The sequence below is a fragment of the Rhinopithecus roxellana genome, chromosome 15 (genome assembly GCF_007565055.1).
Source record: "Rhinopithecus roxellana isolate Shanxi Qingling chromosome 15, ASM756505v1, whole genome shotgun sequence".
NCBI classification, from domain to species: domain Eukaryota; kingdom Metazoa; phylum Chordata; class Mammalia; order Primates; family Cercopithecidae; genus Rhinopithecus; species Rhinopithecus roxellana.
Window position 1 is genome coordinate 33917967 of NC_044563.1, and position 24483 is coordinate 33942449.

At 35.8% G+C, this 24483-nt stretch overlaps 1 protein-coding gene across 7 annotated transcripts in view; it reads right to left on the reverse strand.

Moving 5' to 3' along the window:
* MTMR2 (myotubularin related protein 2) overlaps positions 1-24483 on the reverse strand; it is an 83359-nt gene that overhangs the window by 55144 nt on the left and 3732 nt on the right. For 4 of the 7 annotated variants that reach the window (XM_010375432.1, XM_030917241.1, XM_030917243.1 and 1 more), the window contains exon 2: positions 17671-17741. The exons of 2 other annotated variants lie outside the window; for them this stretch is intronic. The gene's annotated coding sequence lies outside the window, so the exon portion shown is untranslated. Of the gene's footprint in view, positions 1-17670; positions 17742-20821; positions 20932-24483 lie in introns of all 7 variants that reach the window. One more of the 7 variants, XM_030917240.1, reaches the window with a different exon arrangement.

A 24483-nucleotide genomic window follows, 5' to 3' on the forward strand; every position in this document is an offset into this window, starting at 1 on the left:
GTTATTACACCTTGGACTTTATCATTTCTGGGAATTACCCTGCCACCATAATCTTAAACTTGAGGAAACTAATCTTTGACCAGATGCTGACCCTTTCTAAATATTTAACTTTCTTAACTTTCCCTTCATCTCATCTTCAACCTAGTAGAGCTACCCAGACCCTCAACATCTCCATTTTTTATTATCCCTCATGATTCATTGCCCTCCCTTGCCCACTTCACTTCCCTTCCTAACCATCAGTGTCCTTATATCCGTATCCATTAGCCATGACTGTCCTGCTAATCCCTAAATGTGGACCAACATAACCATCTTTCTTGGCTACTAGTAAAGGCAATCTTCAAACTGGGGCCACTTAAGACTTATAATTAGAAACATCAGCTAGGCCCAACACAGTGCTCAGTGATTCTCCCATTCCCCAAGTGACTTTTTTAAACTCTAACCATCTTTTTCTCCCACACAGCTATCACATCCAATCAATCCAAAGTCCTGTACAGTCTACTTCCGTACCATCCCTTGGGTCTATCTTCTATCCACTTTTTATCATCCTAACACCACTTTTCTGGACTACTGCAAATTACTTGTCTCTTTTCTCCTACTCATCCAATATATCATGCCAAACCAAAACCAAAGTTATCTTTCTAAAACCCAAATCCGATCATATCAATCCCTTGCTTAAATCTTCATTGATTCCTCACTGCCTACCAAATCAAGCCAAAACTCCTCAGCATAACACTCAGTTTTCGACAATCTGGCCCTTGTTCTACATATCCAGCTGTAGTTTTTACTCATCTGGAACCAATGGGAATGGCTTGCAGATTTCTTAAGTTCTCTAGCCATTTCATGCCTCTGTGCCTTTGATAACCCTATTGTCTCTGTCTCTAATGTCCTTTATAATCTTCCATGCCCTTTTTGTCCCATCTATCTTGTAGACATAACTACTGCTTCTTTTACTGTACACTGTACACATTTCTATAATACCTGTAACATTATATTGCATTTACTCACCTAAAAGCTCCTCTCCCCACATATTGTTATTATTTACTATTTCAAGATTCTTTCTTTACTACAATCTGTAAGCAAACAACCTTCTCAAAATAAAATATGTAAAACATTGAAAACAGAATTCGTGGCACATGTAGCTATTATTATTTATGACAACTGAGTATTACTGCACACATATTATCCCTCAAGTCAGATTAGCTACATGAATAAAATTATAATGGCAAAAGTTCTAAGGCAAAAACTATAATTAGTGGCCTAATGTTTACGAAATAAGAACTTGAAGACGAAATACGTCTCTTGAATGGCATTATGTTCAAAGTATTAGAAAAATAAATATTATTCCCACTATGGAAGCATGTGTCTTGGCGTTGCAAATGCAGTTTAAAAGTGAAATATCATAGAAGATTAAAGTTATCAAAAGAGTTTCTTGAAAATTTGAAGAAAAATAACTCCAATTTGAAATTGACTGCTTAAAATTACTTTTCTTCCATATAAAGAAAGCTCTTAAATTCTAAAAAGGACTAAAAAGAAGAAGACAGTACCAATGGAAGAGGGTATACGATTACATCACCAATAATAACTTTTCGCTGAGAAAATATGAGTAAAAATCGAATGTTCCTTTTGCCTGTTACTGTTTTCTACATTACATTTCCCAAAACTGTTTACTTCCACTGACACATACTCCAATTATACAAGATAATTTCATGATGAAACCATTTTCATCTTCTTTTCTTCCTTGAAAAAAATTTTAACAATTACCATGCCCTTTCTATATACAAAACATTGGTTATGGAACAGCCTCTGCACTTCAGATTTCTGCCCAATAAAAGACATTATACCACACAAGCATATCAATAATACCATGAGAGGTACAAACAAGGGCCGGGAGGAAAAAAAAAACCCAAAGGAAATAGTAATAATTATGACTAGACGAAGCCAAGAAATGTATTAAGTTGGACCATTTGAAATTGCTATTTTTATAGGTCAGATGGCCAAATATCAACTATTTCAGGTGGTTCCAAGTGCTAATGAAGGAAACAGAAGAAACTAAGGTTGGGCCTTTAATGAGTGAATGAATCAGATCGAGGCTTTGGAAATCACACACACACAAAGGGAAAAAAAGTAAAAATAAAGGGCTTGAGAAACTACAAGGCATATTTTATAAATAAGTAGTTTTTTCAAACTAAACAGATAAAAGGCTGTAATTTGCTGAAATCTAAATGCCAGGCTTAAAAGCCTAGCTAATAAGAAGCAAGGGGAATACAATGAGATATCACTTCACACACACACTACTGTCTATAAAATGTTTTAAAAAACAGACAATAGCAGGTGTTGGCAAAGATGTGGAATAATCGGAACACTCATGCACTGCTTGTGGGAATGTAAAATGGTATAGCCACTTTGGAAGACACTCTGGTAGTTCCTTAAAAGCTGAAACACAGAATTTCCCTATGATCCAGCAATTCCACTTTTAAAAATAAACCCAAGAGAAATGAAAATTTTTTCCACACACAGAAATAAGATTTACCAGAGAAAAACAAAATATATATTAAAAACACATGTACATGAATATGTACATGAATGTTCATAGCAGCATTATTCACAGTAGCCAAAAAGTGGAAACAACCCATGTCATTCCCCTGCTTAAAATCCTTCAATGGCTCCCTACTGCTCTCAAGATAAAGATCAATACCTTACCACAGCCTCAAGTTGCTACATAATCTAATCCTTGCCTCCTTCTCCAGTTCCTCTTGTGTATCTCTCTCTCCCCTTGCTCTCTCCAGTTCAACCACACTAGCCTTCTTTGAGATTCTGAAATTAGCTAGCCCTCTGCCAAACTCTTCTCAACTGAAATATCACCTCCTTGGGAAAATCCAATCAGATGCCCCAGACAAAACCAGTGCTCCCATAGCGACTCTCATAGCACTTTGTGCTTTTCATTCTTTTCACTTAACCACCAGTCGTCTCTTCTTACATATCTTTGCAAATGTTTAATGTCTTTTTTTTTTTTTTTAAATTGAGACAGGGTCTGCTCTGTCACCCAGGCTGGAGTGCAATGGTGCAGTCATAGCTCAGTGCAACCTCAGACTCTTGGACTCAAGTGGTTCTCCCCACTCAGGCTCCCAAGGAGTTAGAATCACAGATGCAAGACACCATGCCTGTCTTGATTAATGACTATGCTTCCTAAGACATCATACTTCAAGGAGAAGGGATCCTGTTGGTTTTGCTCAACATTCTATTCCTAGGACCTAGCATAGCACTTGGTATAAAGAAGACACTCAGGAAATATTTGTTAAGGAGTGAAAGACTGAATGAAAATGATCAGAAGATTAAATTATTCTAATCACTAGAATATGGAAGATAAAACAAAAAAGACATCTGTGAAAGGAGGGAGAGGGATAAAACATGGGTAGGGAAGGTGGAAGTCTAGTTTTCCTTCTGGAGTTGTTATTGTGCACATATTATTCAGTATACCATATATCATGTCCCATTCCCATCAAAAGACTTCCTAGGATACTGAGACAAACATTTATTTTAAGAGGTTGTCTTAAAAGAATGACAATCTAAAAAAAAAAAAAAACTGGTGGGAGCTGGTTTTTGACTATGTTATTTCCACTGGGATGGTTAAAGAAGTAGTTGGGAAGTGAGAAACCAGGATTAGTCCTATCTAGCTAACAGCAGTATCATTGGCCAAGTCACTTAATTCCCACTCACCATTACACTGTCCCTCTGTGAAAAGTACCAATTAGACTGTTAGTGGTTCTTAACTTTTTTGGTGGTCACAGACCTCTTTGAAAATCCCATGAAAACTATTTCCTGAAGCGCTTACAATGTTAGGGACTTAAAGGTTAAGAATATCAGCCCAGATGATCCCTTTTAGTTCTAAAGTGGTCCAGGGCTTCTGAAATGAGTATTCTACCTTTCGTAACATCCATACAATATGCAGATAAATACTAAAAAATTAAACCTTTTATACACACAAGATGCACACATACATGTGTGCTAAAAACAGCTTCATATTTGAAATTTTTAGTATTTTAATTATGTAATCACAGTCTTAAATATAAAGTTAAGACACAAAGACTAAATAGAATTAATCCAATATTGTGTTTCTTACAATAAAGTCTTTAAGAGAATATTTATGTATAATGGAGTCAAAGGGAAACTAAATCCAACAACTGCATAAATTTCAGGAGCTCTGGACTATCACTGTGCAAATTCAACACCCTTACTTACAAATAGAAATGACATCTATCAAATATTAGCCACAATTCCTTTAAATATTTTCATTGTTTATATCATGTGATTTTATCAGAAACTACACCTATTTAGCTAAGTAGTGATTCTATTTCAAATGTCTTACATTTCAAAATATATCCACAATAATTTTGGGGAGAGAGACCCTCCTAAGAATACATACACAGTTGGTTCAGTAACTCTTCTCTCTAAATAAATAATTTAATCAGACTAAACTGGACCAGACTAATGTAAACTCAATTGACTCCAGGACATCACCCTTGCCAGTGTTCAACAAGGTTATGTTTACAAGTCTTCTTATTCTGTGATTCACACACTTACTCTAACCTTGTGACCTCACACGCTGGAGCTGCTTATTCGCTTCAGTGGCCTGCCTGACTCACTTGGAGTACTTTTCTGCCAACCTAAAAAAATGGAAACACTTTGGAATAATGCACTTGGTACCTGCATTTCTGACAGCAAACTCCTTTTTCTTTCAAATACTACATATGGTTTTTGTTCACAAGTCTCCTCCCAAATCTGCAGACCATATTCCATTCTTAGGTGTCTATCGTCTTTGCCTCCATTTCTCAATGCCCATTCACTGCTTAATCTCTTGGAATCTAGCTTCTGCCACTATCAAATGATGCCCTGAAATTGTTCTTTCTATAATCACTAATGGTCTGGTTGGTTTTTTAAAAAAATGTTTTTGTCTTAGTTCTGATTCTATAAATGATCATCTCCCTTCAGCAGCATATTATTTTGGTTTTCCCATTTCTCAGTTTAACCAATGCCTTTTTTAGCACCTACAATAAGAAAGAAAATACTCATCTAGGAACCCCTAGAGATACAGAGATAAATATGACCCTTGCTGCTTTTGGTGAACTTTCACTAGTGTACTTAACACAAGCACAGCAACACAGTGAGATGTTGTCTCTACAAACACACACACAACACAAACAGAGCATGATAAATGGGTGTGAGAAAGAAAAACAAATCCCTGGGGGCTTGGAGAAACAAAGTCCTTGGGTATTGTTTATATTATGTGATTTTACCAGAAATTATTACCAGAATTTAGCTAAGTAGTGATTCTATTTCAAATGTCTTACATTTCAAAATATATCCACAATATTGGGGAGAGAGACCACCTAACAATGCTGTATATGAAAAGTTCATATAAAGTTTTAATTTAGAGGCTCAAGAAAGGCTTTTATGAAAGAGGTGGCATTTGCTGTTAACCAGAAGATAAATGAAGTTCAATACTCTCAGTTTCACTAAGCAAAGGAACAGCATGAAAAAGGACAAAGTAGGAAATTCAAGACATGTTAAAGCAACTGGAGGAGGCAGATCACTTTTATTGGAGTACAGGGTACTTATAAGGCACAATTAGAGATAAGCCTGAAAAGGTAGGTTTGGATTACAGAGTAGAAAGTGCTGAATAAGAAGTTGGTATTTCTGTAAGCAATGAGAGACCTCTGAAAGTTTCTGTACTTTAGGAAGACTTTTAACAACAAATCAAAGAATGGATTACAAGAGAGGGAAAATCTGTTACAAGACTATTAGGAAATCTTCTCAAGTCAAAGGTATTGCGAGCCTAAACTAGCAGTAAAAATAAAATAGGAGTGGACATATGGGACATTTTGGAAACAGAATAGAATTTAGTAGCTGACTTGACATGAAAAACAAGGGAGAAGGAAGACTCAAAATATGATCCCCAGTCTTGCTGACTGATAAGTCAGTGTGCCAAATTAGACAGTAAAGAAGAAACAGGTCACTTGAGGAGCTGCTGATTTCTGTCTTGAAATTTTTTAAGACTGAAGTGGTAGCAAGGCCAAAGGATTTTAGATTTTACATGATCATATATTTGTTCATTCATTCATTCATTCATTCATTCAGGCAATGTTGATTCACTGCTTATCGGTTATATGAGTGTTCTATGAAGACATATATGTAATACAACAATGTTATATGTGCTTCCAAATTATGGCCTCATGGGAGAGACAGACTCCTTTTTAACTGTCTATGAATCTGATTGTGATGAATGCTATAAGAATGGTTAAAAAAAAAAAAAAACTACAGGAGCACAGATGAGGAAAGGACTAAATATGACTGGGAAAGCTGAGGCAAGCTTGAAAATGTCTTATTTGCTGGACAGTGACCTGTTAATAGGATTTGATGGTAAAGCAGAAGAGTAAAAACATTCCTGAGAGAGAACAGCTTAAATAAATAGATCATTTGGGGAAACTTATGTGACTGGGCTTTGTGGAGGCAAGAAAGGTTCAAGCTATGTTCTGTGAATAAACCTCGATACCATGCTAAAATATCAGATTATATTCTGAGGACAAAGGGAAGCCATCAAACATTTCTGAGTAGAAGTGTCAAATAATTCTATGTGCAGAGACATTCTGCTCAGGTTATGGAGCATGCACTGGGGAAAAAGTTCTAGAGGAATTTACGTCAGTTAATAAGTTATTGTATTAGAGCAGTAAGATCACTTAATAGACAACGGAACAATGCCACATAATGACAAAGACAGAAAATACAGAAGAGTGAGCAGGTTTGGCTAGTATGCGGCATGTGGAAGTAATTCAAAAGATTTTGATATCATTGAACATTGAACTTGAAGTTCTTGCAAAATATCAAAGTGGATATATTCACTAAGCAAACAGAAATACAGCTTTAACATTCTATCAAGAGGTTACAGCTAGGTGACAGCTAAATCAAATCCATAAAATTGAAGTATGTAGCAGAGGGACAAGATATGAAACAAGATTTAATACTTAGCAAATGGAACTATTCAAAGTAAGTAGTTAACACTACCTAATACTACAGAGCAGTCAAGGGAAATAAGAGAAAAGTCCATTGGACTGATTAATAAAATGTTAAATTAATTACAATGTCAACACAGTCTCTATAATGTTATAGAAATACTTATTTGACATGAATGAAACAGTTAAGGTATGGAGGCATGGACTGCCTCAACTTCTTGCCCTTCCTTCAATAAACTTACCTATATCCAAACGCACCCTTCCTTCCTATTGAAGATAACATTTCTCTTTTCAGGTTCAAAGCCAGTCCTTCCTCTCATGTGCATCATTCTGCCCCATCCAGTCTACTTTGGGAGAGGTACTCTATTGACGCTGTTTTCTAGATGTCATTAATCACCTCAGGAACAAATCCAGGGGCCTTGTTTCTCTGAGTTCCCAACTTCCTTAACCTCTATGCATTATTTGATGCTATCATCACTACCTCCCTCCTGGAATTCTTTGCTCTGTAAGCTTCCCTTGTCATTAAAATTTACAAGCTTTAACTCCCTTCTTTTCTAGGTTATTTCTTCCAGTTGTCCCCTAAATATAGATTCTCTTGAAATCTCTGACCTTGCCTCTGGTTCTCTATTCTTAATTTCTCTCTGAAATATCATGAATTCCCACATCTTCAATTATCACCTCTGTGCAAATGATTTTCAAATTTCTATCTTTAATCTTCTCAGTCCCACATTCACAAATACCACTACGAGTCAAAGCATTTGACTATCGGGCCCCACACTCTCTCTCCAGTGTTATTTCTCACTCTGATCCCACTTGGCTACTGCCCACACCTTTCAAGGACACTAAGCTATACAGTACCTAGAATTATACCAAATATTTTTTAAAACTGTCCCTTTCACATGCAAGTATTGCATTAGTAGCCAACCATTCTCACAGCCAATCAGGAACTTACAGAATATTAAAAATGTAAGGGATTTCTGAGATCATTCTAGTGAAACCCCATCCCTCCCCTTATTTACAGATAAAGTATAGCCCAGAGAAGTGAAGTAAATGGTTTGGAATATAGTTCAAATTAGTGGCACAGCCAGAGAGAGAGAGAGAGAGAGAGAGAGAGAGAGAGAGAGAGAGAGAAGCAGATACAGAATTATACAGATCCAATTCTGTATCTCATATTGCTTCTGATATGGAGTACAGAACTAAAAGGAGAAATGCCTCAAAGTTCTTATTATCTAACTGGGGAGATATAACACAAACATATACCCCAATATTTATTATTATATAAACTCAATGCATGAGGATGAAGTTCAGTTGAGACTAATAAGGGAATGCTCCTTGGAGCAGATAAAGCTTAACTGGATTTGGAAACAGGTTAAGAACGAACTACCAGAGACAGTAACTATCTTTAAGCCTATTTCCCATAAATATTTTTAAATTTTTTGGACAACAAAAAACAAGGAATTCATTGCACATGAGAAGGCCGGATTGGTAATTTAATCCCCCACTTAGAATTCAGTATGAATCCATGTAATAAGATCTGATAGTTCATGGCAATACGATATTATCTCATAGAATCTTACTGCTCATCCACTATTTAAGACTGCTTCATTTTCTTTTACTCCACTACTTAGTAGCCATGTGACTATGGGCAGGGTGTTCTACCTCTCTGAATCTGATTTTCTTTATATGTAAAATCCTGTAATGGTTCCTTCTCACCTCCTTAACCTCATAATACTGGAGTGCCCCTAAACTCACTCAGTCCTTAAACTTATCTTCTCTATGTACTCCTCCTCTCCTTAATGATCTCATTTGTCCTCACAGTTCTCTGATGCGAAAATACTATCTAAAGTGTGATATTCTTACACACGCACACACACACACACCACTGCTTAAAAACAAAAATGCAGGTTGGGGAAAGGGGACCAGTATCCTGTAATTGACAATAGTGCTAAAATGCAGAGAATGAAGTTACCGTTAAAATGCATGAGATGTAAATTTAGAGCAAAAAACAAATATGTATGGGGCTAAGAAACAAAAGTAATTTTCTTAGGAAGACTTTTTAGATTATTCCCACTCTTCCTGGATATATGCCTCCCTCAGCACATTCATCTTTAATTCATAGCTATTTAAAACTGGTCCTTTGCTAATGTTTTCAAGCAAATTCATGTTTTCTAGTTTGGTAAAATACACAGACTCAATAAATACTTGTTTACCAAGAAATCTTTCTAAACTAAAATCAGAACTCTTTTAGAGATTAGCATTTACAACACATCCATTACATTAAAAACAACAGTAATAAAAATAGTTGGCCAGGTATATTCGCACTAAAATAAGGGGATAATATATAGGCTCAAAGTAAAGAGATAAAGAAAAACCCACCAAGCAAATGGAAAACAAAACAAAACTATGGGTTGCTATTCTAATTTCAGACAAAACAGATTTGGCCAGGCATGGTGGTTCCACCTGTAATCCCAGCACTTCAGGAGGCTGAGGCAAGTGGATCACTTGAAGCCAGGAGTTTGAGACCAGCCTGGCCAACATGGCAAAACCCTGTCTCCATTAAAAATACAAAAGTTAGCCAGGTGTGGTGGTGCACGCCTGTAATATTATTAGCTACTCAGGAGGCTGAGGCATGAGAATCCCTTGAACCCAGGAGGCAGAGTTTGCAGTGAGTCGAGATAGTGCCACTGCACTCCAGCCTAGGCAACAGAGCAAGAATCTGTCTCAAAAACCAACAAAACAGACTAAACCAACAATGATCAAATGAGACAAAGAAGGGCATTATATTATTATACCCATTATAAAACGGGTAAAGGATTCAACAAGAAGACTCAATTATCCTAAATATATATGCATCCAACACAGGAGCTCACCTAGGTTCATAAAACAAATTCTTAGAGACCTACAAAGAGACTTAGATAACCACACAATAATAGTGAGACTTCAACACCCCACTGACAATATTAGATCACTAAGGCAAGAAACTAACAAAGATATTCAAGAACTAAACTCAACACTTGATCAAACAGACCTAACATACATCTACAGAACTCTCCACCCAAAAACAACATTCTTCTCATATGCACATGGCACATATTCTAAAATCTACAACAGAATCAGCCACAAAACAATACTCAACAAATTCAAAGAAACCAAATTCATACCAACCATACTCCTGGATCACACTGCAACAAAAATAGAAATCAATACTAAGAAGATCACTCGAAACCATACAATTACAAATTTAACAACTTGCTCCTGAATAAACAATGAAATTAAGACAGAAATCCAGAAATTATTTAAAACTAATGAGAACAAAGATACAACATACTAGAATCTCTGGGACATCGCTAAAGCAGTGCTAAGAGTTAAGTTTATAGCACTAAACCCCCACATTGAAAAATGAGAAAGAATTCAAACCGACAACCTAACATCATACCCAGGGGAACTAGGGAACCAAGAACAACCCCAAAGCTAGCAGAAGAAATAACCAAAATCAGAGCTGAACTGAATGAAATTGAGACACACAAAAAACATACAAAAGATCAATGAAAGCGGAAGCTGGTCTTTGAAAGAATAATTAAGATAGACCATTAGCTAGACTAATAAAAACAGAGAAGCTTCAAATAAACACAATCAGAAATGACAAAGGGGGCATTACCACCCACCCCAAAGAAATACAAAAAACCCTCAGTGACTACTATGAATACCTCTACAGACACAAACTAGAAAACCTACAAGAAACACAACATTCCTGGAAACATACAACCTTCCAAGACTGACCCAGGAAGAAACTGAAAACCTGAAGATCTAATTCCAAGTTCCAAAATTGAATCCGTAATAAAAACCCTATCAACCAGAAAAAGCCCAGGACCAGATGGATTCACAGACAAATTCTACTAGATGCATAAAGAAGACCTGGTACCATTCCTATGGAAACTATTCCCCCCAAAAAAATGAGGAGGAAGGACTCCCTAACTCATTCTGAGGCCAGTATCACTCTGATACAAAAGCCTGGCAGAGAGACAATGAAAAAAGAAAACTTCAGATGAATATTCCTGATGAACATAGCTGCAAAAATCCTCAACAAAATACTAGCAAATTGAATCAAGCAGTGCATCAAAAAGGTAATCCACAATGATCAAGTAGGCTTTCTTCCTGGGATGCAAGGCTGGTTCAATGTGCACAAATCAATTAATAAATAGACTGAAAATAAAAACCATATGATCATCTCAACAGATGCAGAAAAGGCTTTCGATAAAATTCAATAACGCTTCATGTTAAAAACCCTCCACAAATTAGGCATTGATGGAACATACCTCAAAATAATAACAGCTACAGCCAACATCACACTGAATGGGTAAAAGCTGGAAGCACTCCCCTTAAGAAAAAGAAAAAGACAAGAATGCCCACTCTCACCACTCATATTCAACATAACAGTGCAAGAGCAATCAGGCAAGAGAAAGAAATCAGGCAAGAGAAAGAAATAAAAAGCATCCAAATAAAAAGAGAGAAAGTCAAACTATCTGTTTGCAGATAATATATTTCATACCTAGTAAACTCAACAGTCTCTGCCCAAAAGCTATTAGATCTGATAAATAGCTTCAGCAAAGTTTCAGGATACAAAATCAATGTACGAAAGTCAGTAGTATTTCTATACACAAAATCCAAGCTGAGTGCTAAATCAAGGATGCAATCCCATTCACACCTACAAAAAAATGAAATACCTAGGAATACAGGTAACCAGGAAAGTGAAGGATCTGTACAACGAGAATTACAAAACACTACTGAAAGAAATCAAAGATGATGCAAACAAATTGAAACACATTCCATGCTCATGGATAGGAAGAATCAATATTGTTAAAATGACTATACTACCCTAAGCAATTTACAGATTCAATGCTATTCGTACCAAATTACCAATGATATTCTTCACAAAATTAGAAAAAAAAACTACTCTAAAATTCATCTGGAATAAAAAAGAAGCCCAAATAGCCACAGCAATTCTAAGTAAAAAGAACAAATCTGGAGGCATCACATTGCCCAATTTCAAACTATACTACAAGGCTACAATAATGAAAACAGCATGGTACTGGTACAAAAACAACAGACACACAGACCAATGGAACAGAATAGAGAGCCCAGAAATAATGCTGCCTTCCTACAACCATCTGATCTTTGACAAAGTTGACAAATGCAAGCATTGGGGTAAGGACTCTATTCAATGAATAGTGCTGTGAGGGGGCTACCTATATGCAGATTGAAACTGGAACACTTAGAAATTAATGAAGTGGTGATAAACAAAATATTTCCTCAAAAACAACAAAACTTATCAGAGTATAACCAAAACTCTGGAATATGCACATATACACATGCCTATGAAATAATAGGACTTAGGTTTATAGCAACAGAATAATACCGTACATCACTAGTCTGCCTTGGTTTTCTAATAGCCTGCCACCAACTCAGCCAGAGAGAGTTTTCTTTCCACCACAAGATCAAAACAGTAATCCCATCAGATGATTCTTAGTCATTCCCACACATTTTTTTCTCTACTGTTGTTATAACAAAGGATTTTTTTTTTTCCTTTGTTACACTATTCTTAAAAGCAATGCTCTACCCTTTTGGTCTCGAAAGTTCTACCATTTCAAAGTGTAGCATTTAGGTGAACAAAGTTATACAAACTAATTATCGGTGGGGGGAAAAATTACTCTCTATATGCTTTTCAAAATAGAATCAATAAATAAGACAAAGCCCTCTTCACTTGTTTATTTTTTGCTGTTGTTTCATTTAGATTTTGGTTTCAGTTACAAATATTCCTAAGAAACTTTCAAATTAAAATTATGTCTAAACAAATGAAGTTTGGTACCTACTAGAGAAGTATATTTTGACTCAAACTCTGGACTTATAATAAGAATCCCTTTTAATGCTGCAAAGGCAGAAAAATCTTTCTCCAGATAGCAGGGGTTCACTTATCCCATCCAAATATTCCACACCTTAAACCACCACCTTAGCTTCCTCAGAAGGATGGAGACTGAGGTCTTCTACCTCCAACTAAAGGCCTCAGTCATCTTCCCTCCTGTCCTCTCCAGAGCAGGAACTTCCTAAGTCTCCTTTTTTTTTTTTTTTTTTTTAACCTCCCCTCCATTCCACAAACATTTACTGATATCATCAATGTACTAAATACTGGGGATAGAGTTCTCTATTTATAAAATGATAATGATACGTTACAAAATCTTGCAATAAGGATCAAAATCTTTTAAGAAGGATCAAAAAGCAAGATCTGTAGAAAGTACTTAGTGTTAAATACTGAACTGGTAGAAAGTGTTCAGCAAATAGTATTGTGGAAATACAAGAACAGAATAGGAAGTCTATTTTTAAAAAGGCATCTACTAATTAAATTAAAATTAAGCAAAGCACTAGGCCCTAAAAGTACTTTTCATTCAGCTCTATAATGTAAAATGTCTTCATGTGCACTAGGAAAATTAATATACATACTTTTAAACTTACAAGTTTTAGTTAACTGATGAATCACATAATACAAAGCATAAATATTGGGGAGAAATTTTTTTAAATATATATATAAACACACACACACACAACCTATGTGATTTTTTAATATATTCAATCAGAAGACAGACCCAAAACTTCAATCACAAAACCAATTTCACCACCAGTATTTTTCAGTGTAACTGTTAGAAAAGTATTGACCCTTTCTGGCGCCACTGATTTGCCAGACTGTTAATGGAATTATCATTACTTTATTGTCAATCACAGCAACACCTGAAAGTACTTCACAGTAATGAACAGAATCTAATATTTATAATTCAACAAAAATATTTCTTGAAAAATTGAAAAAGTATTTCTGAAAATTAAAGATGCAGATAAACATAACAGCAGTATATACTTTAAGTTAGAACAACCTGGAAACTTCAAGTCATCTATCTTTTCATATATCCTAGTAAACAAATGCCTCTAGAGGATTTAGGAGAGGCTATCTTTCTACTGACCATAGTCATTACAATAAGATCTAAACCACTTGCCTTAAACTGTTTCACTCTTGCTGCCAATTCAATTTTTCTTCAATATTCCGTAGAAAGAAAAGGTTCTTTTTAAAAAGTTATTTTCTTATAAGTAATGTCCTGAGCACATACACAGCATGTTTGCCCAAGAACATTAAAGAATGCCTTCTATATTCTGATCGTGAACAAGCTTTTCTAGGAATGCAAATTTTGCTCTCAATACTTACACAATGCACTATAGTGTCATAAGCACTGTTCATGCTCTATTAGTCATTCTGTTGAAGATTTTATTAAAAAAATAATAAAAGGCCTGCACTGTGTATAAAACATTTGAGACACAAAAGACTTATTGTCAGAATATTTGCAGGATTCTCAAAACAAAAACAATCGCCGCAAAACAAATTAATTTACAATTTTTAATTATGTTTAAAAATGCTAAGCCAGAACCCTGCATTAAACTTAACCAATTCATAAGATAAAAAAGATTATATAAATGATCATCATGGCATGAGAGACAACTTGTATTCTTCCGAGAAACAAAAGGGATCTGAGCTCTGGGACAGCCTTCCAACTGGTGCGTGTTGGCACTTAGTCTGGAAAATCCCAAGGTTCTGAGGTACATGTGACCCTGGACACAGTTATCAATTTATTTCCAGGTCTATCAATTACATTTCCCAAAACAAAACACAGGTATATGATTTCATAATGCAGCAGAGTCCGAACAACCAGTTGGTATAGAAAACAGTTTACATATGTCTGTTTTTTCTCCAGAGTATTGTTTCTTCAAAGAACTTATCGGGAAATTTAAATAAATAAAGAGGTGAAAGCCAAAGTGTTCTGCTCAAAATGAATGTGTCCCTGGGAGACAGGGGTGAGGACTGGAGGGCAGGAAGGACCTTGAGTTCCAGCACCAATCCCACAGCCACAGCATCCTGTTTAAGGAGCTTCTCAGAATCTCTTCAAAAACCTCCAATTCAAATTCAGATGATAGCTCAAATGAAAACACACAGATTTATAAGTAGCCTAGAGGGAAAAAGTTATTTAAATATCACTTAACTGAGAGAAGAATCAAACTAAACTGAAAACTGGTCAGATTATTAGAACTCTGAAATTAACCCTTCCATCCCAAACTAAAGTATACAGGCAGAAACACTAAGAGAGAGAAGGTGATGTATTCCCTAAACACTTGCTCAACAAACAGTTTTACTTGGACAAGCACAGAAAACATGGAAATTTGTCTTGAAAAATGATGTCATGTAATTTTCTCATCCCACCTTGCAAACCTGAATTCATTATTAAAATTAGAAAGTCATATATCCATTATTTTGCTATCTAGATAGATATATTTTGTTTTTCCAAGACAAGCAAAACTGATTATTATACAATTAATCTTTCACTACCCTTTCAATGTAATGAGATACAACTTTTCTGCACAAACTTTAAAGTCATATAAATGAAGTTAACACAGGGGTTTCTTTTTTTTCAGTTACTAAGCTAAAACTCTCAGTAGGAAAGGTAGAGCATTCAATATCTTTCTCTTTGTAGTCCAGAAAGGTTAAGCTAAAAATCGAAATATTGACATTACTCAGTGATCCATGCCCGCCAAGGACATCTCTCCCTAATTTTGAATACTCTTCCCTATTTACCAGATTAGTTGTTAGAAATCATAAACTAGAAAACCACATAACAGATAAGGTTCCTTTCTAGAGCTATTATATGTACAATTCTGATTCCATGGTTATGAAAAGAACAAAAAAATTTTTAATGAAAAGAAAATTTATAATTGAAAAATATAATAAATTTTTTAGAAATCAATAGGCCATTTTAAAATGATTTTTTTTAAAAAATCATATAATTAAAATGTGCCTTGAAATATTTTAAAAAGGCACTGCATCATTAAACTTTCCAGTAATTTGAGAATTAGAGTATTTCCAAAATAAAGATAACGAGATTTACTAATATAAAGTGGCAAATCAGTACCTATCAATATATTATACACAATACAATATAAAATATACTCAATACTAAAATTAATTCAAACTCTTATAGTTCAAAAATACTTTATAAATTTCAGTCCCTCAGAGATCTTGTGAATACCAACTATAAAATATAGTATTATAAATACAATAAAATTATTTCAATTATTTAAAGTTTCTGGCTTAGTATATTAAGCATCAGATTCTGTACGAAGCAAATAAAATCACTCCTAACTAGCATACTTCACAGAATCCAAAAGAAGAAAAGTTTTAACAGTAAACTGCTCATAGTATAACTTATCAAGCACCTACTATTTGCAAAACACTATAAAATTTATACCTACTATTTCATTCAAAAAATGAAATCAGATCCTCATTTTCGTAAGCGTAAAACTTAAATCCAGGTAGGAATAATATCACGGACACAAAAAAAATGGTTTTTCTTTCCTTCACCAAGTCTATCATCCAATGATTTCAAAACCAGAATGAGTCACAAATCTGACTAAAAATGAAGAAACAGTACATTTTTCATTTACATAACCCATATGTCCTCTTATTTTTTCAGGAACAGTGATGGATTGGTTATAATCTTATACATGGTACAAGCAGAGGGTTCTATAGACATGAAACACAGTGAAGCTATACGGCCCTGCAAAAAAATCATGATGCTACATGGTAAAGTCTAGAACTGGGAATTAGGAGATCATCTCTGACACCAAATAGTTCTGTAACCTCAGAGGAAAACCACCACCTTTCCTGGCCCTCTTAACATTTATTGTGCTTTGGAGTAAATTATTAGAGTTCTCTAGATCTATTTCCACATCTGAAAACTTCTGAAACTAGACTAGCATCCAAAAGCATCTGGATCAGTGGTTCTCCAACAGTTAAATGCCGATTCCTAACGTCACCTCAGTGATTCAGAATGTCCACACTGAAACCTAGGAAGTTAAATGTTCACCAAGTTCACAGTTGACTGAAAATACAGGTGGTCCTCAGCCACAGTTGAAAAACACTAATTGGATGATCTCTAATCCCTCTAAGAGTATAAAAAGATATAATTCATTTCAGCACCAAGCTTTTAGGAATTCAGAATCTTGCACAGTGTGTAGGGTAGATGTTAAACAATTATTTACAGAAAGAAAGGATGTTAAACAATTATTTACAGAAAGAAAGGAAGGGAAAGAGGCAGGGAAAAAAAGAAAGAAGAGAGAAAGGTGAGGAAGGAAGGCGGCTAGCTAACTGGTCATATTTTTGGCTAAGAAACATACAAAACAGTAGTAAAATTACACTTGAATAACATACACAACACACATCAATAGCTGGAAAGCAAAGACCTTAGTATCTGTAACATTTTGCATATAACATGAATTCTTGTCATCTGCTTCTCAAGTCAAACTGCAAAGTGCTAAGGAAGAAAAGGAAGAAAACAGAACATGGATGCCAAAAGAATTCTAATGGAAAATTACTGGATGACTAAAACTTAGTGACTGTTTTCCCCAAGTAGAAGAGAACACAGAATTTTAAGGACAGGGACTTGGAAATGGAAAGTTTGAAGTTACTGGTTACTCATACGTGCAAATTTCATTTCGGACAATATATAATCCAGAAATATTGCTGGCAATATTGACTTTTGTCTATTTTTATATCTGCATTTTATCATTCACTTACATTATAATTTTTGAGATGTTTTATCTTCACTTCTGATGATCTTCAAATGTCAATGGCTCTTAACACATTAACTGTAAACAAACACAAAGGAACTTAGGGGAATTCAGAAATTTAAGGAACCCTAAAGAATTCTAAATCATTGTGCAAAGCCTGTGGGGCAGGGAGTGGTGGGGAGGAGGCTTTGGCAATTACCTGCTTCATACTTTATATGATCTTCAAAATGTAAAACTGTTATTTTGAATGAAATGATACTACCGATACTACCCTCTTAATCATCAGGTAATGAATGAAATGATACTATCCTCTTAATCATCAGGCAAAGAAAAAAAATCATCCTATTTTCTGTCAGAAGGAAAAAAAAAACATTCAAAGGTAAAGAAAATTCTCTCCAAATATGAACACTTTCACTTGGTCAATGTATAGTGTACCTTTATCCTTCTCCAGCAAAACAGCAGGTCAAGGAAACTCGTGTCCTCATCACTACCACCCAATCAACCTGCCCTGGGACTGCCCTCTAACTACAAAGCTTTGGTCTGCACCTGGGGCACTAGATCTTCAGGCATGTGTGTTCTTTAGAGCACAGACCCTGAAGTCAAATGGACTTGAATTCACATGTCAAGGTGCCCTCTCTAATCTTCTGTTTTCTTCTCTGTAAAATGGAAACATTAACACTCTCTACTTTATATAGTTATGAGGATTATATGAGAAAATGCATAGAAGAAATGTAGCACCATGCCCAGCATAGTAAGCATGCAATAAATGTTGTGCTATTTATATTATTATTGTTGTGTTTAATATTAATACTACTAATTTATTACTATAACTGTCTACCACTAGGAAAGCAAGGCTTGTCTTGGGTATTTCTATTTTGAGGCAATGCCTTTGCTTCTAATAGAAGAATTTTATCTAATATTGGTAACAGAGAACATCTGTACTACACAAAATTTCACTGTTGAGCTTTGCTGGGCTTCTTGGCTCAGCTCAAGAATATTAAGGCTTGTAATCACCAGCCCATCATCAGCCAGTTATTTTCCCTTTTGCTAATGCATAACCTCCAGACAAGGCCTCCTCCCTACCTCAGCAACTGCTCATTTGCTGCTATCAGTAAAAGCAATTCTGCCAAGAAGAGAAATGGATATATTTCTGACTTAATGCCTATTAAATCCTCGGAGCCTGATGAATAAATGTTTTATCAATCCAGAGGAGACTTACATACATATGCTCTTCTATTCACTTCCAAATTATTAAACTCCTTAGGTCTGAAATTATATGCTTAAAATATTAATATTTAATTAGGTGACAAAAGAATATATAAGACACAGATGTCTCTGGATTTTTAATAAAATGTTTAGGTCAAGGATATAAAAACAAACTGAACATTGGCAAAAGCATTCATAAACTAAAATGGTCAGATTTACTTCCCTTATGGAAACCACATCCTTACAACTAAAATGATAGAAAATACCTAAGTAGAACCTGATGCAACATTCAGGAATAGGATAAAATACATGGATACATGGCTTGGAAATGGATGTCAAACTGGAAGTAAGCAGAGTAGACTATCAACTTCATTACCACTACTACTTTACCATGCAATTCCTTGAGCTCTTCAAGTGAAATATAAAACAGCACATCAATCCATTCTTCATTTGATTTCTATTTCCCCATCACTTAATGATCTTTCCATTATTAAATGCATCACTTTCATTTTATGGTTCCAGACTAGGATTATAAAAATCTAACCCAAGACAAGACACAAAAAAACAGAAACCTAAACTCAAGAGTTCAGAGTGCTCCAAGACACAGTTCTCTTCTTTGGTCTGCAACAATGTATCACCTCCTCTCTTTCAGTGTGTTTTCTATTTTGGTAACTGCATTTGCAACTCTAAGGGTGTCTCTGGCATAAGTGAATTGCAGAATTTAGGTGGAAAATGTCTTTCTTTCTTTTAAATGATTCATTTGTACACAAGGGGAAAAGCTGCTATGACTCCAATACCCATTCTCTCCTATTCCTCAGTGACAGAACCTCCAAATTTAGCTCAGCACAAAGGCCTCACAGAAGAGACTGCCTATCCTAGCCTCTCGTTTACCTATGTACGGCCATGGGACCATGTTCTAGCCAACTGGATGTAAGCTTAAAAACAAGACGTGTGACTGCCAAAAAAGTATCCTTTAAAGAGAGAGAGAATGGTGTTCTTCCTCCCTTCCTCCTGAAGATATAATAGCTAGAGTTCCAACAATAATTTTGGTTCATGAGGTAACCCTGGAATGTAAGACAATCTGGGTCCTTGATACTTCAGATCCACCATATTAGATCTGTATTGACTCTCTCCAGGCTTTCATGTGGAAACAAAAAATTTAACATCTCTTATATTAAGCCACTGTCAGTTTGGATTTTCTGTTATGCGCTGCTAAGCCTAAAGCATAACTTAAAAAAAAAAAAAAAAAAAAGAATTTTCCAAATAACAGTGTTTAAATTTTTAATTAAAATATATTTTACAGCTAATTTTTAATATATTTAATACACAGAATCTGCTCTTATTTACTCTAGACTAAAAATATTTAAAGAGACCAAGAGTTATTCATACAAAGTAAGAGTCTTTGAAAGAATGAATATTCACCAGTGATTGAGGCCACAGGTCCTATGTACTTGGGGAAGGGAAGAATTATGAAGCTTGCTTATTAACAGTTTATATTAAAGACAACATTGGTACCTATATAGAAACATATTAGGAGGGACAGGCACAACTAGTTTTGTGTAATAAAACTACAGGAAAGGGAACTGAAGTTATTATTTTCAAGAAGGCATCTTCCCTAGTCCTTTTTATTTCAATAATCTAGTACCAACCTTATCTTTTTGAACAGTTCCGTTTTTAACGGTGGAAAGTGGTTTTTAAAATCACTCCCTATCCTTGACTATCACCTCTAATAGTGTTTAATTATTATCTACCAATTTAACTAAATCATACAGTAGACACAAAGATAGCAAGTACTTTACATATTCAAAACCATCCTCCTTACAAAGGAAAAATATTCCACACTAAAATCTGGAGAATTTCCATTACTCAAATCCTGAATCACATGCAATCTTTGGCTCTGGTGATTTTGAATACAATAGCATTAACTTGGCAGCTTTCCAAAACCAACTTACTGCTTTCTGGTCATCTGTATCCAGGTTATCTCCTTCCCTTGGGCATAATCCAAACTTTATGGGTTCAGGTGATGGCCTCCTGGAATTACTTCTTCATAACACAGTTGACCCTTGAACAACATAGGAGTTGGGGTGCTGACCTTCAATGCAGTTGAAAATCCGCATATAATTCTGACTCCCCAAACTACTCCCTAGACTTAACTACCAATAGACTACTGTTGACTGGAGGCTTTACCGATAACATAAATAGCCCATCAAAACATATTTTAGGCTGCACGCCAATAAACCGAACTCTAACAATGAAAAAAAAAGTTATTAAGACAATCACAAGAAAAATAAAATATATTTACTACCCATTAAGTGGAAGTGGGTCATCATCAAGTTTGTTATCCTCATCACGTTGCACATGCTGAGGAGGAAGAGGAGGGGTTGGTCTTGCTGTCAGGAGTGGCAGAGGCAGGAGAAAATCCACATAAAAGTGGATCTGAACGGTTCACACCCATGTGGTTTGAGGGTCAACTGTACCCTTTTTAAATGCTTGTTTCCACTAATCTTTCTCACTAAGAATCTATTTTTAAGAAAAAGCCTAAAACACATATTCTTGTTTCGTGTTACTCATGACTAAGAAAAATGCCGTAGGAAGTTTCCTAGAAATCAAATCTAATAAATCGACAAAAGATGACTTTTACCTTTTACTACTTTAGTCAACATTTATTACAAAAATGCTTTCAAGTAATAGTTTCACAGTACCTCTACCATAGACCTTAGCTTAGTTTTAAGTAATGTTGATTGCATTACAAAAGGCACCAATTGGCAAAAGATCCAAGGCAGTGGTTCTCAAACTTTAGCGTCCATCAGGATCACCTGGAAAGCTTGCTAAAACACCAACAGCTGGGCTCCACCCCTAAAATTTTAATTCAGTTAGGTCCAAGGTAGGGCCCAAGATTTTGCATTTTTAACAAATCCCAAAGAGATACTGATGCTACTGGCCTGGAGACCAAACTTTGGGAACTACTGATCTACACTAATAGGAAATTATTGATAATAGCATAAAAAGGAAAAATACAGATATATACGGGACCCAGTCTCAGGTTCACTATCAACTTGCATTCTTTAAATATGTCCTTTTTGAAAAGCTACATAATTACATATTTCAGACCCATATTGGTTCTTGTCTAAGAGAACTTAGTTCTTTGAGGGTTTTTAAGTAATGAAATCCAACATAAGTAATTTTTAGTCTGATATGTTCAATGTTTGATGCAAGGTGCTACTAATAATGCCAAGGTTGTAGGTTCAATCTGGTAGCTTTATTCTGTTTTACAGCTATAATCTCTACCTCTAATCTTGCCAGCTGTCTCAGAAGACATGCCAAGAGTGACAAAGGGAATGGGTAAAAATGTGTGATTGTACACAAATCCATCACCACTACTAGAAAAACAACATAAAAGCATCTACCCTACCATCACTTTTTTTTTCTTGAGACAGGGTCTCACTGTCTTGCCCAGGTCAGAATACAGTGGCACCATCACAACCCACTGCAGCCTCAACATTCCCAGGCGCAGGTGATCCTCTCACACCAGCCTCCCAAGTATCTGGGACTACACGCATGCACTACCACGCCCAGCTAACTTTTTATTTTTTTGCAGAGACAGTTTTCTGCCATGTGACCCAGGCTGGTCTGGAATTTCTGGGCTCAAGCCATCCCAAACTGCTCAGCCTCCCAAACTGCCAGGATTGCAGGCATTAGCTACTGCACCTGGCCTCCAACACAACATTCTTAAGTGACCTTGAGGCTAAAACTAAAGATAAGACCTTGCAACAAAATGTGTTTTAGAAATTTAGGAAACTCTTCTACTTCTTCAGGCTGTAAGTATAATCAAAATCCATGGAAACAGAAATCCAGGAATTGCTGTTTTCAAATGATGATAATTTTAAGGCAGGCATGCAATTTAGAAATGCAATTAGGGCCGGGCGCGGTGGCTCAAGCCTGTAATCCCAGCACTTTGGGAGGCCAAGACGGGCGGATCACGAGGTCAGGAGTTCGAGACCATCCTGGCTAACACGGTGAAACCCCGTCTCTACTAAAAAACACAAAAAGCTAGCCGGGCGAGGTGGCTGGCGCCTGTAGTCCCAGCAACTCGGGAGGCTGAGGCAGGAGAATGGCGTGAACCCGGGAGGCGGAGCTTGCAGTGAGCTGAGATCTGGCCACTGCACTCCAGTCCGGGTGACAGAGCGAGACTCCGTCTCAAAAAAAAAAAAATAATAATAAAAAAATAATAGAAATGCAATTAGTTGAGAACTACTTTGAGTATGTGTACCTCCCCTTTGATTTGTTTAATGGAAGTTAAATGTAAATATAAGATACTCATCAATGCTAATGAAATTATATACTAGAAATTGATAAAACCAAAATAATCTGGGATAAACAAGTATGGTACCCAGAATAACTAAAGCCTGAGGGTATATGAAGGATGACAAGAATACACATTAAATAAAACGACTAACAACACAAGTTAGAGCAAAAGGGGCAAAAGTAAACAAGAGTAGCAGATGGATAAATAGGTAGTTGAAGAGGACATAATAACTTCATTATGTATAGGACTGGGCACAGAACAGATAATACAGCCAGTAAAATCAGCTCAAGATATCCAGAGTCTCCCATAAAAATAACTTCAACTTAGACCTGAAATTGCAAGTGTTCAGGCCAAATTCAACAGAAGGAATCCTTTTTAATCCTTTGAATGGGAACAACAAACAAGACCAGTGGTGAACATTCTGTCAACATTCTTTCATTTAGATGTGCACTGAGCACCTATTTGGCACTGGATATCTTACCATTTGATTATGCATAATACAAACAAATCAAAGAAACCCACTAAAGCAGTGCATTTTATACCAGTGTATAAACTGAAAAATGGAAAACCAGACTAAGATGGCAGATTATTACCAATATAATGTCAAATTCTGCTGTGTAACTCATTACAGTTCTGAGACTCAGGACTACTCTTATTATCACATCTGACTTACAGTATTATTTTACCTATATAGTATATTATTGTACCTATATATTTTACCTATAAAGTCATACTTATATCAAGAATCAGACCACACCCAACAAGAATAAAATTACAGAACATAACTAGATTATCAGGATGCTAAAGTGAATTTTTCCACAACCCCCGCTCTCTTTCTGTGGGGCTAGACGTACATGAAGAATGGCCAACAGCAAGATATACAAGAGCTGCTGAACAGTTTACTGAAGTACGGCAATTATTAAGCAGGACTCACCAAAGACAACTACTGTTTTTTATTTTTTTTCTTTGGAGATGGAGTCTCACTCTGTTGCCCACTCTGGAGTGCAGTGGCGCGTTTTTGGCTCACTGCAACCTTGGCCTCCAGGTTCGAGCAATTCTGGTACCTCAGCTTCCCAAGTAGCTAGGATTACAGGCGCGTGCCACCACGCCCAGCTGACAATTACTTTTTTTTTTTTTAAAGATTCAGGATGACATAACTATAGCTGGTTAGGAAACTACTATCTGGATATCATATGAAGAATGAAATTGCCCACTTGTGGGCAAAGGTATCAGGCCTATGATGACCTAGAAGGCATAACTGGAGACAAGAGCAACTCTGAAATGACTACAGATACTTAGTAAGACCCA